Here is an 18108-nt window from a genome sequence, read left to right as displayed (position 1 = left end):
TAGAGGCACAGCTGGACCTTCCTCTTTCCCTCTTATCTAGATAGAATCTCTTCAGTAGCAGCTGTCATCTCATATCAGAGTTATGGGAAAGTCTGTCTTCGCTGAATGCAGATTTTACAGGAGAATTGAGATTTTTGATAAAGACTGATGAATTCTGGCAGAGATAGAAGCAGATTTATATGATAAGATACATTAGAAAACTTGCTTATTTTCATAAGCACTATTATATTACATAGTATATTGCGTAGCCCACATTGTATATTGCGCAGCCCACGTTGTATATTGCGCAGCCCACATTGTATATTGCGCAACCCACATAGTATATTGCGCAGTCCACGTAGTATATTGCGCAGCCCACGTTGTATGGTCACGTAGTATATTGCCCAGCCACGTAGTATATAGCACAGCCCATGTAGTATATTGCCCAGCCACGTAGTATATTGCCCAGCCACGTAGTATATTGCCCAGCTACGTAGTATATAGCACAGCCCATGTAGTATATTGCCCAGCCACGTAGTATATAGCACAGCCCATGTAGTATATTGCCCAGCCACGTAGTATATTGCCCAGCCCATGGAGTATATTGCCCAGCCCAAGTAGTACATAGCAATGTGGGCATCATATCCCTTTAAAAAAAAAAAAATAAAATAAAAAATAGTTATATACTCACCTTCCGGAGACCCTGGATCCAAGCGAAGCGGTTACCGACGCTGCTCGTGCGACGAGGTCTCAAGAGTGCATTGCCATCTCACGGGATGATGACGTAGTGGTCTCGCGAGACCGCTATGTCATCATCTCGTGAGATTGCAGCATGGACCGGTTACCGGAGTGTCGCGAGCGGGAAAGGCCTGTTGTCAATCCGGGGGCCAATGGACGGTGAGTATATAACGATTTTTTTTTAAATTATTTTTAACATTAGATCGTTTTACTATTCATGCTGCATAGGCAGCATGAATAGTAAAAAGTTGGTCTCACAGGGTTAATAGCAGTGGTAACGGAGTGCATTACACTGCGGCATAATGTGGTCCATTACCGCTGCCATTAACCCTGTGTGAGGGCAGACTGGAGGGGAGTATGGAGTGGGCACTGACTGCGGGGAGGAAGGAGCGGCCATTTTTCCGCCGGACTGTGCCCATCACTGACTGGTCGTGGCTGTTTTGCCATTACCAATCAGCAACTTGGATTACATGACAGACAGAGGCCGTGACCAATGAATATCTGTGACAGACAGACAGAAAGACAGACAGACAGATGGAAGTGACCCTTAGACAATTATATAGTGGATTACATCCCATGAGATTCATTTGACCCTACCTGCCTGGTGCAAGTGCATCTCTATTATAGATGCCTTGTGTCTTATGGTATTTTTAAATGTTTTTAAATGTTTCTTGTGTACTTGGTGTTTCAAGAAAGACCTTTTTCTCATCATATATCTTTGGTGTGTGCTCTATCTATTGCACAACTTTTTCTCTTCCACTTGATCATTCCTCATGCAACTGGCTGCAACTTAGTTATGTTCTTTCCCTAAAATGATGTGCCCTTTTCCCTCCATACATACCTTTGATCACTGTGGCCAAAAAATAAAATTTTAACATAATTGGTCCTCAGGAATGGTTTCTTAAATGCATCAGGCTTGATTAGATCTTTTGCATACTTCTGATGCTAAATTTAATAGTGAGGGCGCAGGAGAGGTTTTCTTCTGATTACTCTTCCATGAAGGTCATATTTTTGCAGGTGTCTCAGAACAGTAGAACAATGTACCACATCTCCAGGGTCTGCTAAATCTTTCTAAAGGTTTTTTTTCAGACAAGCTGGGGTTCTGATTTGCCTATCAAGCAATCCTAGATATCTTGCTTAATCTTCCAGACCTTTCTTGAGCTCCACTGTTCATTTTAACTGCCATTTCTTAATTAACTTTTATACTGAGGAAAGTTCAACTTAAAAACACTTTGCTTTCTTCTTATAGATTTTTCCTGCTTTGTGGGCCTCCATCATTTTAATTTTTAGAGTGTTAGGAACCCATGGCTGCTGTTTTTGCACAAGGTTAGAGGATACTGGGTTTTTATAAAGCTGGGAAATTTGCATTACCTTGCCTTTCCTAACAATGATAATGAACAAGCCATAACCCTAACATGCTTATAAAAGGGAAGCTGTCAGCAGGATTGTGCACAGTAACCTAAAGACAGTGTCAGGTCAGTTCTGTTATACTTATTAAAATTATACCTTGGTTCATGGAATCCATCTTGTGGTTGTTGTTTAATCTTTTTTTTTCAGTTTTGAGTTAATTAATGATATGCTTGTGCCCTGGGGCAAGGCTGTGGGGGGAGGAGCTGCATGTGGTGCTGATAAAGTATTCACAATGCAGACTGCTGACAGGTCACTGATCCCTCAGTGACCTGCCCCTGGTTTGAATAATGAATACCTGTACATACTGAAGAAAAAAAAGAAAACCCTTCTGAAGGCGAGTGCCAGCCTTGGCATCTGCACTGCAGCATAATCGCATGTTTAGTGTCCTAGCAAAAACTGTTCTTGATGTTATTGAGCAAGTACAAAATAATTAAAAAAAATTGAAAATGGTGCAGTAGCAGCTATCAGTGTATATAGAGACTCAATACCTGTTATTGCGCAGGTGATTAATCAGAGTACCACCTGAAGCCCCCCACAGCCCCACCCCGGGGCATGAGCATATCATTAACTTAAAAATGAAAATAAAGATTAGAACTACAAAATGGACTTCATCAACCACGGTCTGAGACCTTGGTCAAAGTTATCTGAGCACACAAATCTCCAAGGTTGCTCAAACTTTAGCATAGGCCCACTTTCCTTTTTGTCATTTTTTAAAATGTAAAAAATGAGAACATATATATATATATATATATATATATATATATATATATATATATATATACACAGTATATATATATATATATATATATATATATATATATATATTGCGTAAAATACAAAGAAAATGTGTCATCTTTAACTTTATCCCTTTTTTGAGATACTTTATCATCAACTCCTTAACTGTTCACAAAAACAGTAATTTTGACCATGGGAGCCCAACTTTTACATGCTACTGTACATGTGGTGAATTTAAAAGTGGTAAATATGGAGGCACATAGGTAGGTCTGCAGAAGAGCTGTAACCTTAAAACAGTTGGATTTTTTTTCTAAAGACAAGAAGCAAAGATGCTTAATATTTTTTGTTTCATGCACTGGAGCAATTAAAAATTGCAACATTTTAACATAGTCTTTGATACTGTATATTTGCATAGAATAGTATAGGCTTAAACTGCTAGTATTTAAGAAGCCATTGATTTATATATTTTTGCCATCTTTCTTGGTCTTTTTAGTAACATGAAATATTACAGTGGACCTTCTATACTGAGTTATCTTATTTCACAGAAATATCATAAGGTACAAAAGTAAGAGCTTAATAGGAATTCAGCTCTGTTATTTATGCAACTTATATTTTGTTTAGGAACAAATACAATATCATAAAATACAGTGAAATGATAAACATTATGGCAAATAAATAAAAGAAAAGAGAACATGGCTTTTAATGCTAGTACAATGTAGTAAATACGGAAATTATTATTATTACATTTTTATCATTAAACATGTTAAATCATCTTCAGGCAATGCAAGGGCAAAAATCAGCACATACTATATAACACATCATGGCATGAAGACAACCATAAATACACTATAGATTTTTACAATGTATATTAAAAATCAAAATGTCTCTGTTAAATAAATTTGCAATGAATATCTCTCAAGCAGGTGAGAAAGCATTGCATACAAAGGTCACTGACGTGACTTAAATTAATAATTATTTCCATTTATAGCAGTTTCAGCTGATTGTACGCAGAGATACATTTTCTTGGTTTACCATATATGTTTTAATCTTATTTTTTTAGGAAATCTCTTTTGGGAATGTGGCTTAAAGTACATCAATAAAATCTGTAAAGGCACACTGAGAACGCCATTAGACGCACCATAAACTCATGTTAAACTTTTATTTTTTATTGGTTCAACATAAATTACCACCTCAACATTTGCTCAATATTTTCCCATTGATCTCCCAATGTTGTGAAATAGTCTTGGAAAATCAATACAGCCTCTTCAGACTCTTTATGTATACTACTTCAGTAATAATAATTTATATTACAGAAGAATGGTTTATGAAAGTTTGACTAGTTGAAGCACTTGCTTTCATTGTTTGTTGTTTTTACAAGCCAAAATTTTGCTGTAGATAACTGTTTGGGGGCATTGTCAGTATAATGGCTTTTTTTATTTAGTAATATGGATTTCTCTTGCTTTATATTACAGACATTCACTGAAATGGATAGCAAATACAAAAAACAAGACAGAAAAAAATACCTGGTCACAATACTAATGCATTGCTGGATGCAGCAGAGCTCTGGAAAAAAAGGCAGAGATAGCATGGGTACAAGATCCCGATGAACAAGCTCTACCAATCACATGAGTAGATTGTGGCTGCCTAGTATTATAAAAACACATGGATGAGGCTTGTATAGGGTACCAGTCACATAGACATGTGTAGTGCACCATGGCAGCTCACAACCTATTGGTCATGTCCATAGTATTAGGTCAGGTGGGCTGTCCAGAACTATATACCCAATAACCCTCACCAAATCTTGCAAAGAAAATAAAATACATAAGTTACTTGCTGATATTTTGGTCAACATGTAGAGGCTTTAGTCCTCATGGACTTGCGAGTCCCTACACTAAAACCCAAAAATGTTTCTATTGCAAAATTGTGTGATTTTGGAAAATGAATTATGACACAATCATTTAGCATTTGTTAAAGATATTTTGATATTTGTAAAAAACGTCTACATATTAATTTTGAAAATACCACCTAAAATACTAAACTACTATAGGGAATTTTTAAGTCTTATTTTCAGAGTGTCCTTTTATTTCTGTGCCAACAGACCTTGTGCCAAATTTAGTAAAATATTGAATAGTGTATGCTGAATTTGATTTAGGTTCTTTTCTATACGAGACATCTGTCCCACACAAATAGTGTAGCAAACTTAAGCTTAAATTTTGAGCTTCTTTTTAAAGTAAAAAATGTGTTTAATCACAATCTGTCAACAGTGTAGTTGCAAATTAGGTTCAAAACATTGCAAACGAGTGATACATTTGGCACAAATTATATTATTAAATGCAAATTCTCCAATTAACTAGAGTTTAGGAATAATAGCGGCACTGCACAGAGTCTATGATACTGTGATTTACAAAAGAATATTATGGACTTGTGTCTTAGATTTATGATGTGTTTTATATTATCTTCACTTTGTGTATTTTGAATGTATTCTTAATATATACACAGAAGTTTCATTCCTTAATGTTTTAAAAAATGTGTTTTTGTTTTAAGTAAGAAATTTAACAAAAGACTGACCATCATTTCCAAACAGAAGACAGGTATGTACAGGTGCAAACTAAGAGTATCCATCTCTATATATAACCACCAAATAGAGTTGCACTCTGCAGTTCTGTAGCATGAAAACATGAAATATATGACTTATGAATTGCATTAGTGCTCTAGAAAAAAACAGAAACTGGAGAATTCTTATACCCAGTGTTAGGTACCAGGATTCTTCCACTGTACAGGGTAGATCCGAAGCCTTGTCTGCCTCTGCAGTCTCCCAGTCTGCTTCAGCCACAGTGAGACTCAAGCAGTTTACTTGGTTACTGCTTTCTCTCCAGCCAAAGCTATAGTAACTAGTAATAGGCAGCAGGGACCAGGCATTCCAGAGGCTAAGTCCAGAAATCACCCTACTGAACATGCTTGTGAGATGGCGACCTCTCATTGGTGGTCAGTTGTCAGCTGTTCGGGTGACGTGGCAGTTCCAGATTGGTCAACGACCAAGGTCCTGTCTGACTGGACTTCAACAAGAACATATAAAAGGTTTCCTGGATAGCATGCTGGTGCGCTAAGATCATTTATATCTTATGAGTATGTGGAACATAACGGTAGTGTGGACTTATCTGCGTGTGCTCAGGGGCAGGCTTATAGCCTTTAGAATTCCAGCACCTCCAGAGAGGAGTTTGTGTGTTTGCATATGCTGCGATTGTGTCCACTACCTGTCCCCTTGCCCCTGTGAGGGTTGTGTTCCCCTATGAGGTTAACAGGGATTGTGTTTAGCACCATACCTGCTCTGTTACTGGGTGCGATTGACACAGCTCTACTGCAGAGCATCCTTTCCAATACTGTGTGCGAGTGACACAGCCTCTTGTGCTATACACTGAGTGACGCTTAACTCAGTGCGAGCCAGCTATCGCTCGCTGTGTGTTCTGCCATTGTTCATATTAGCTCCAGTTTTCCATCTCTGCACGGTGGACCCCGGGTTGCGCTCGCACTTCATCATAATTTGTATTAAGTGCAATCCGCCAACCTTAACACCCAGCAGCCACGATAGGGCGATTCTCGTTGCTGGGAACATGTCTAATGTGAGTCATTTCCTAGGCTAAAGCCTGCAATTATATGGATACATAGAATTCTTCTATCATTAAAACCACCAAAGGCTGATGGTTGGAGTGCTCAGTCAGAGAGCCTATGTTTACATATAACAAAACACTGACTGTCACTTTCAAACAGAAGCCACAGTAAAGTTTTGTCAAAGCAAAAACCTAAGAAGTATTTAAAACAAGCAACTTTATTTACAGCAAGGCATACCAGAGACAAAAAATGCAGGGTTATCAACGCATGGTAAAAAGATGCACACAGAAATGCAATTAAAAAAGTATTAAGAAATGGGGTTTGGGAACTTTTGACCAGGGTCATTTGGATGTTTTGGGTTGTTATTATGATTTTAAAAGAGAAATCACAGTAGTTTGACAATAAATGGCTTCACCCAACCACTAACCATGAGTGGAGGAAAAGTTTTGGTGTTCTCATTCATAGCAAAAATCATGATATATACAGTACACACCAAAAGTTTGGACACACCTTCTCATTTAAAGATTTTTCTGTATTTTCATGACTATGAAATTTGTACATTCACACTGAAGGCATCACAACTATGAATTAACACATGTGGAATTATATACTTAACAAAAAAGTGTAAAACAACTAAAATTATGTCTTATATTCAAGGTTCTTCAAAGTAGCCACCTTTTGCTTTGATGACTGCTTTGCACACTCTTGGCATTCTCTTGATGAGCTTAAAAAGATAGTCACCGAGAATGGTTTTCACTTCATAGGTGTGCCCTGTCAGGTTTAATAAGTGGGATTTCTTGCCTTATAAATGGGGTTGGGACCATCAGTTGTGTTGTGCAGAAGTCTGGTGGATACAAAGATGATAGTCCTACTGAATAAACTGTTTGTATTATGGCAAGAAAAAAGCAGCTAAGTAAAGAAAAAGAGTGGCCATCATTACTTTAGAAAAAGAAGGTCAGTCAGTCTGAAAAATTGGGAAAACTTTGAAAGTGTCACCAAGTGCAGTGTCAAAAACCATCAAGCGCTGCAAAGAAACTGACTCACATAAGGACCGCCCCAGGAAAGGAAAACCAAGAGTCACCTCTGCATCTGAGGATAAGTTTATCCGAGTCACCAGCCTCAGAAATCGCAAGTTAACAGCAGCTCAGATTGAAGACCAGGTCATTGCCACACAGAGTTCTAGCAGCAGACACATCTCTACAACAACTGTTAAGAGGAGACTATGTGCAGCAGGCCTTTATGGTAAAATAGCCACTAGGAAACCACTGCTAAGGACAGGCAACAAGCAGAAGAGACTTGTTTGGGCTAAAGAACACAAGGAATGAACATGAGAACAGTGGAACTCTGCGCTTTGGTCTGATGAGTCCAAATTTGAGATCTTTGGTTCCAACCACCGTGTCTTTGCGCAACACAGAAAAGGTGAACGGATGGACTCTACATGCCTGGTTCCCACCGGGAAGCATGGAAGAGGAGGTGTGATGGTGTGGGAGTGCTTTGCTGTTGACACTGTTGGGGATTTATTCAAAATTGAAGGCATACTGAACCAGCATGGCTAACACAGCATCTTGCAGTGGCATGCTATTCCATCCGGTTTGCATTTAGTTGGACCATAATTTATTTTTCAACAGGACAATGACCCGAAACACACCTCCAGGCTGTGTAAGGGCTATTTGACCAAAAAGGAGATTGATGGGGTGCTACGCCAGATGACCTGGCCTCCACAATCACCAGACCTGAACCCAATCGAGATGGTTTGAGGTGAGCTGGACCGCAGAGTGAAGGCAAAAGGGCCAACAAGTGCTAAGCTTCTTTGGGAACTCCTTCAAGATTGTTGGAAAACCATTCCCGGTAACTACCTCTTGAAGCTCATCAAGAGAATGCCAAGAGTGTACAAAGCAGTCATCAAAGAAAAAGGTGGCTACTTTGAAGAACCTAGAATATAAGACATAATTTCAGTTGTTTCACACATTTTTGTTACGTTTATAATTCCACATGTGTTAATTCATAGTTTTGATGCCTTCAGTGTGAATGTACAATTTTCATAGTCATGAAAATACAGAAAAATCTTTAAATGAAAAGGTGTGTCCAAACTTTAGGTCTGTACTGTATATATATATATATATATATATATATATATATATATATATATATATCTTAATGTATGATAACCTTGTAATGTCTTGACATTCTGTTCCGTCCAGATGTGTATGGATCCAGAATTCTAAGCGGCGGACGTCCACCGACCTTCATATTGTGACACCCAAGTGATGGGTATTTCAATATGAAATCTGCTTGTGGTACCAGACTCTTGTGTCGTACCACCAGTGGAACACCGTCACACCACACACACACACTGTATGTGCCGTATGCACTACACACACACATAAACACACACTGTACATGCCATACGCACCACACACACACACACTGTATACACCGAACCCACCACACACACACACAAACACACTGTATACACCATATGCAGCCTCTTGTGTGGTATCAGCAGCGGAACACGCCGCCGCGGGGATCAGCCAAATGATTCACTGACTGCCGCCATCTTTGTACTAGAGGAGCGCATGCACAGTTTTAATGTGACTGCCGCTATCTCTCTTCACAAAGATGGCAGTGGTCTGAGGGGAGAACACAGCACAAGAAGGAGAGAGACAGCAGACAAGGGGGATAGTACATGGGGTTGACAGGTCAAAGAGGACAGCACAGAGGGGAGAAGTCAGCACATGGGGAAAGAGACAGTGGATAGGTGGGGGAGCACATGGGGGAGATTCTCAACGCTGCAAAGCCTGCCCCCATCGCGACATTACCGCCCTCCCAATGCAATGGCATCGGGCCTCCATTTAGTATATATATATATATATATATATATATATATATATATATATATACATATATATATATACACACACACAGTATGAGTATGTGGACTTGCAGAGTGTAGTAGCGATACTTTGCTAGTACTTGTAGCTGCCCAAAATTGACTTGAAACCCACCCATCAGCATTTAAAGCTGTTTTTGTTGTGGAGAATGACAAATCATGTGGATGGAAGTATTATTTAGCTGAATTTGCTCCTTTATACTATTTTGACTTTAAAATGATTGTGTCCAGCTCTAATTGAACAATTCATTAAGTCTAGTCTCTCTTATGTAAATGTGAAAATGCCCAGTGTATGATATCCTGACATGATATGCCAAAAGCTATTACTCTAGGAATTGCACTGTTTTCTTCATTGTGGTTATGCACATGTTTATAAGCAAATAGAGTGTTATGATACCCACTAAGACAAAAGCAACAAATCTTCCCTTACATAGTACCAAGAAATAAAGTTGTAGCATGCATGTTACATACAGGGAGAAAAATCATAATACATCGCGGAAAATATAAAGAAAAAATATGTATAACTACCCCATGTATGTATGCTAGGACCCAATAGGGACAACTGCATGAAACAGATATCCTAATCACCACAAACCGCAGATAAATCCCATAAAATAACACCTTTATTTATAAAAAATAAAACCAATACATAGAAACAGGTGCAGAGGAAAAAAGGTAAGGACGGTGGCGCACTAAATGGCAGTACACTAAACCAAGCAAAGGGCAAAAAGGTACCACCCACAGCCTACACATACCATAGGCCAATATACTAAAATATCAACCCATAAATATGGACAAATAGGTATAAAGTAATAAATATGGACACTAGGACCTAATATACCAAGCAAAAACATTTAAAAACTGCATATAATACCTGGTATGTGCAGCGGTGGGGGACCCAGAGCCCACCCTGACGCGCGTTTCGGAGCACCAAGCGGCTCCTTCCTCAGGGGACGTGGGTGGTACCTTTTTGCCTTTTGCTTGGTTTAGTGTACTGCCATTTACTGCTCCACCGTCCTTACCTTTTTTTCCTCTGCACCTGTTTCTATGTATTGGTTTTATTTTTAATAAATAAAGGTGTTATTTTATGGGATTTTTCTGCGGCTTACATAGTACCAGTAGAGGTTGTGGAGCTGTGTCCTTACACAACCTTTCCCAGTGACCACTGCATAAAACTGATGCTTTACTTGTTTTTACCCTTTAGCAAGCTTATATAGACATTGTACCTAGTGATTCCAAAGCAGTTTTTGGAACTGTGGCATCCTATAATAGTACAATGCTGAGAGTCACCAATTTCTTTTTAATTATTCTAATGCTGTTTGTTTCTAGAGGATATGTGGTAGTATGCTTGATTTTATGCTATGTTCATGTTAGCAATTACCATTTATTTTTTACATACTGTATATTCATGACTTCATTATTTTTTCTTTGAGATGAGAAGGGGCATTAAAAATGACAAAGCTGGAGCATGCTGGAGCCAAAGACCTAAATTAGAAATAAGAAAGGCAGAAAAAATCTGCAAAACACATGTTACTTTTTTCAATCACACTACATTTGAAATCATTGTTAACCCCTAGTGTCATATGACATTTGTTAAATTCTGTCTACATTACATAGCTCTTGAAAAAATCCTATAAAGAGAGCAGGCACCAAAAGAACCACGTTTATATAAAAATATTTACTTTGCTCAAACATAGTAACAATCCAAAGTATAAAAACATGCTAGATAACACGGAGATGACAAAGATTCACCAAAAAAGGTGGCGAGACAGTACCCAACAGGCATTCAATGTTCAATATGAGATGAGTGTAAATATGTAAATACAATGGTCAACTCATAAAGTGCCAGTGCCTTGTGCAGAATTCATTTAGATATATATGTTCACCTTCTGAAAATTAGGTTTAAGTCATAAGCATACACTGAGTACCATACAAATTCATCTAAGTGTCAAGCATGACATCCGAGTGAGTACTGAGCAAACCAGTATGGATAAGTGCAAAATGAATTACCTGAGCGACCACGTTGCCACCCACCCCAACGCGCGTTTCGGCCTCGTGCCTTCTTCCGGGGGCTGAGCATCATTTTGCTCTTTCTTTGGGAGATTGCAGACTTATTGACACCTATGAACTTTCTTCTACATTGCCTTTTTTTTTCTAAATTTGGATGTTATATATACACACAGTATGTAACACAGGCAATGCATGATACACACACATATAAAGCACGATAAACACAGAAACAGTGCATGATACACACACAGAATGCATGATATACACACAAAATGCATGACAATCACAAAATGCATGCCACACACATTGCATGACACATACACAATGCATGACACACAATGCATGACAAACATACACAATGCATGACACACACACACAATTCTTGACATACACAATGCACGATGCTCACACAAAGTGTGACACACACGTACACACTATACTTGACTTACCAGTTTCCTCTTCTTTTGTTCTTCTAGACTTCCGCATGCTACAGGAACTGTGGTGACATCACGGTTACATGACAACGATGTATCCAAAGGTCCTGGAGCAGTCTCAACATCAAAAACTACACTGATAATGAAAACTGCTGTTATCAATTTAGTTTCTGAAGTAATTGCTGAGGGACCTAGGAAATTGCCGAGTTGGCTCCCCTCCTATAAAGCCTTCCTTGACTATGGTATTGCAGTATATAGTATAAGAAATCAGACATTCCCAGGTTCATGTTCTCTAAGGCGACTAAAAAATACAAATTAAAAATATAAAAAAAGTTTTTTACAGGTAAAAGAAAGTTAAAAAATATAAAATTGTAATCATCATCCACTTCCCCCATTAAAAAAGTAATTGAACAAATAAATAAGAAAAAATCATACTTAGTACTGCCACATCCATAATTGTGTGGTCTATTAATAGATAAAACCAATTTACCAACATGGTAAAAACTGCAACAAGAAAAAAAGTCAATAACATTAAATTGTGAGTTTTCAATTACCACTCCAGCCTAAAAAAATATAATATAATGTTTGAAAGGTCATATATACCCCAAACTCATACCAATAAAATTGTGAGCTCAGTATATAAAAACCCAATAGACAAAAAAATACAATTGTTATGCGTCTTAGAAAATGGTGAGAGAAATCCAATTTTTTTTTAAATTTCTGAATTTTTTTTACCACTTACATACAAAAAAAATCTGTTCAAGTTTGGTATCTCTGATCCTCGTAATGGAACTCAACTGGATGATCATGTCTCCGGGTCTTTTTTACTGCCAAACAACACAGTAAAAGCAAAGATTAGTATATGATCTACCTATTCTTTTGCTGAAAGTATAGATTTTTATTATAGTCTATAGGTCTCTTTCTATGCTTGTGTTCTTTTGTGGACCATCGGTACAGACTATGGCTTGCTTGATTTTTATGCTCAACAATTGATTTGTCATTATTATTTTCATTGCCGATGGTCCTGTCATCTTCTCACTAGTGTTGAGCATTCCGATACTGCAAATATCGGGTATCGGCCGATATTCGCTGTATCAGAATTCCGATACCAAGTTCCGATATTTTTGCGATGTCGGATACCAGAATTGGAAGTTCCCACAGTGCAAAAATGCAGTATAATGGAGTGTGGGCAGTGCGTGGGCGGAGACTGCGTGTGTCTGTGTGGGCGGGGTCTGTGCGGGACCGTGGGTGGTCTGTCTATGCCTGCCGGGGGTCTGTGCGGCCTCTCCGGGGTCTGATCGGCTTGCCGGGGGGTCTGTGCGGCCTCTCCGGGGTCTGTACGGCCTGCCGGGGGGTCTGTATGGCCTGCCGGGGGGTCTGTGCATCCTCTCTGGGGTCTGTGCGACTTGCTGGGGGGTCTGTGCGGCCTCTCCGGGGTCTGTGCGTGCCTGCCGGGGGTCTGTTCGGCCTGCTGGGGGGTCTGTGCATCCTCTCTGGGGTCTGTGCGGCTTGCTCCGGGGTCTGTGCATGCCTGCCAGGGGTCTGATCGTCCGGGTGGGGGGTCTGTGCGGCCTCTCCGGGGTCTGTGCGGCTTGCCGGGGGGTCTGTACGGCCTGTCGGGGATCTTTGTGTCTGTGCAGGCATCGTCCGATGGGACTACAAGTCCCATTGGGCTATGCCTGCTACAATGACAGTGATTGATACATTAGCCAATGATGGGACAGTAGTGGTCCCATCATCCGGCTAATGTGTTGAATGTAAAAAAACAATACTCCATACATACTCCATACATGCTCAATACATGCTACATACATGCTACATACATACATTTTACATACATACTACATACATGCTACATACATACATACATACTACATACATACTACATGCTACATACTACATACATACTACATAAATGCTACATACATGCTACATGCATGCTACATACATACATACTACATGCTACATACATACTACATACTACATACATGCTACATACATGCTACATACATACATACTACATACATGCTACATACATGCTACATACATGCTACATACATACTACATACATGCTACATACATGCTACATACATGCTACATACATACATACTACATACATGCTACATACATGCTACATACATACTACGGCCTGCCGGGGGTCTTTATGTCTGTGCAGGCATCGTCCAATGGGACTATAAGTCCCATCGGGCTATGCCTGCTACAATGACAGTGATTGATACATTAGCCAATGATGGGACAGTAGTGGTCCCATCATCCGGCTAATGTGTTTAATGTAAAAAAAAATACTCCATACATGCTAAATACATGCTACATACATACATTTTACATACATACTACACACATGCTACATACATGCATACTACATACATACTACATCATACATGCTACATACATGCTACATACATGCTACATACATGCTACATACATGCTACATACATACATACTACATACATGCTACATACATGCTACATACATACATACTACATGCTGCATACATACAACATACATGCTACATACATGCTACATACATACATGCTACATACATGCTACATACATGCATACTACATACATGCTACATACATACTACATACATGCTACATACATGCTACATACATACTACATGCTACATACATACTACATACATGCTACACACATGCTACATACATGCTACATGCATGCTACATACATGCTACATACATACATGCTACATACATGCTACATACATACATACTACATGCTACATACATACTACATGCTACATACATGCTACATACATGCTACATACATACATACTACATGCTACATACATACTACATACATGCTACACACATGTTACATATATGCTACATACATACATGCTACATACATGCTACATACATACATGCTACATACATGCTACATACATACATGCTACATACATACATGCTACATACATGCTACATACATGCATACTACATACATGCTACATACATGCTACATACATACTACATACTACATACATGATTCATACATACATACTACATGCTACATGCATACTACATACATGCTTCATACATACATGCTACATACATACTACATACATGCTACATACATGCTACATACATACATACTACATGTTACATACATACTACATACATACTACATACATGCTACATACATGCTACATACATACATGCTACATACATGCTACATACATACTACATACATGCTACATACATACATAATACATGCTACATACATACTACATACATGCTACATGCATGCTACATGCATGCTACATACATGCTACATACGTGATACATACATGCTCATGCATACATACATACTACATACATGTTACATGCATGCTACATACATACTACATACATGCTACATACATACATACATACTACATACTACATGCTACATACATACTACATACTACATACATGCTACACACATGCTACATACATGCTACATACATACATGCTACATACATGCTACATACATACTACATACTACATACATGCTACATACATGCTACATACATGCTACATACATACTACATACATACTACATACATGCTACATACATGCTACATACATACATACATACATACTACATACATACTACATACATACAATACATTACATACAATACATACATACAGACATACAGTACATTAAACATAGATTACATACTCACCATTACTTGCCATTTTGATCCCCGAAGCCATTACCTGTGTGTATTGGATGGTGTTTGTATTTTTTAACTGTGTTTTTAACTGTTTGTGGTGTTTCTTTGATTTGTTCAATAAAACCAGCTTGTTATTATCTTTTCATTATGATTGGTTATTATTTGGTGTGCAATTTTGCCTTGCAGTAATGCTTTTCTCTTTTTTCGAATAATTATTTTGTTACTGACATTGCACCCGTGTTCTGTTCTAAACATATATATGGCAGTGCGCCCAAATTTTCTATAAGTCTACATGGGCCGACATACCGACGCACGTTGTGAAATTTGTGCACAACGTGGGCAGCGGATGCAGTTTTTCAACGCATCCGCTGCCCATTCTGAAGTCCGGGGAGGAGGAGGCGGAGTTTCTTCCACGCATGCATGGTAGAAAATGGTGGATGCGATGGACAAAAAAACGTTTACTTGAACGTTTTTTCGTGCCGACGGTTCGCCAAAACACGACGGATCCGTTGCACGACGGACGCGACGTGTGGCCATTCATCGCGATCCATCACTAATACAAGTCTATGGGAAAAAAAATGCATCCTGCGAGCACATTTGCAGGATCCGTTTTTTTCCCAAAATGACGGATTGCGACGGATCGCTAATAAAGCAAGTGTGAAAGTAGCCTTAGAAACATTGGCCTTTCTATTATATACCTATGGATATATCTATCTATAGATATATTTATAGATAAATATATCTATAGATACATAAAAGTATCTGTCCATATATCTCGCTGCTTTCACACATCAGGTTTTTGCCATCAGGCACAATCCGGCAAGTTTTGGAAAAGACGGATTCGTTTTTTTCTGCCGGATCCGTTTTTTTCTCATAGAGTTGTATTAGCGCCGGATTGCGCCTGATGGCCACACGTTTCATTTGTTTTTTGCAGGATCCATCAAAAAAGCTGATCCACCGGACAGAAAACAGATACAGAGGAACGGTTTTTCTGTCCGGCGAAAAAATGCACAGTGACGGATCCAGCAAAAACGGATGAACCTGAGATGTGAAATGATGAATTTGGCCTCCGAATCCGTTTTTTAATGCATGTTTCCATTCAAATCATGCACATTTTCCTTTTATTTATTTATTTCCAAAAACTGCATCAAAACCGGTCAAAACATGGAGCGAAAACTGCATCAAAAACAGCATCAAAAACCGCATCAAAAACTGCATCAAAAACCAGCATCAATACCTGCACCAAAAACTACATGCCGTGTTTTGGCGGAACGTCGGCACGAAAAAACGTTGAAGTGAACTTTTTTTGTCCATCGCGTCTGCCATTTTCTACCGCGCATGCATGGCAGAAACTCCGCCTCCTCCTCCCCGGACTTCAGAATGGGCAGCGGATGCGTTGAAAAACTGCATCCGCTGCCCACATCGTGCACAAATTTCACAACGTGCGTCGGTACGTCGGCCCGACGCAGAGCGACAGACCCGTACAGACGCAACTGTAAGAGGGCTTTATCAGTGTTGAATTAAAAAAATGGAAAAAAATGGCGTGGGCTCCCACGCAATCTTCTGCGCCAGTGGGGGAAAGCCGACGGCCGGGGGCCAATATTTGTAGCCTGCTATGAATATCAGCCCGCAGCTGTCTGCATAGCCTTTACTGGCTTTTAAAATAGGGGGACCCCCCAAAAAATGATGAGGGGTCCCCCTATATTTTATAGCCAGAAAGGCTATGCAGACAGCTGCAGGCTGATATTCAAAGCCTAGAGAGGGGCCATGGATATTGCCCCCCCCAGCTACAAATACCAGTCCGCAGCCACCCCAGAAATGGCGCACCTGTAAGATGCGCCAATTCTGGCACTTAGCCCCTTTCTTCCCACTCCAGTGTAGCAGTGGGTTATGGGGTAATAAGGGGTTAATGTCACCTTGCTATTGTAAGGTGACATTTAGCCGGGTTAATAATGGAGAGGCGTCAATAAGACGCCTATCCATTATTAATCCAATAGTAAGAAAGGGTTAATAAATCATGCACACATTAGGAAAAAGTATTTTAATATTCTTCATTTCACCATACTTACCATACTTCAGCGCCTGCAAAAAATGTAAAATAATAAACCGTATACTACCTGTCCGCCGTAGTCCAATTAATAATGAGTATCCCACGACGATCTTCCCTATAGAACAGTGACATCGGGTGATGTCACTGCTCTAAAGGGACCCTCAGTGACACACTGACAGGAGACAATGGCTCCTGCAGTGCCTCACTGAGGTTACTATAGTTCAAAGTCTCACTTTATGGCAGTTGCTGCCTGGGAAAATTTCTCATACAGCAATGCCTTGAGTGAGACTAGGGACTTTTTTTACAGCGGCGGAGGAATACCTTCCTCCCGTCATTGTGTTTCTGGGTCCCCTGGAGAGCGATCGCACCAGAAGTTGCTGCCGTTCTCCATGGGAGATCGTCGTGGGACACTCGTGGATTTCTGCAGACAGGGAGTATATTGGTTGTTTGTTTTTATCATATGTTTTATAGGTTGACACTGGCTTCGGGGATCAAAATGACAAGTAATGGTGAGTATGTAATCTATGTCCAATGTACTTTATGTCTATATATATGTA

Source organism: Ranitomeya variabilis, chromosome 6 (genome assembly GCF_051348905.1).
Source record: "Ranitomeya variabilis isolate aRanVar5 chromosome 6, aRanVar5.hap1, whole genome shotgun sequence".
Classification (NCBI taxonomy): Eukaryota; Metazoa; Chordata; class Amphibia; order Anura; family Dendrobatidae; genus Ranitomeya; species Ranitomeya variabilis.
Note: the sequence above shows the minus strand (reverse complement) of the source record.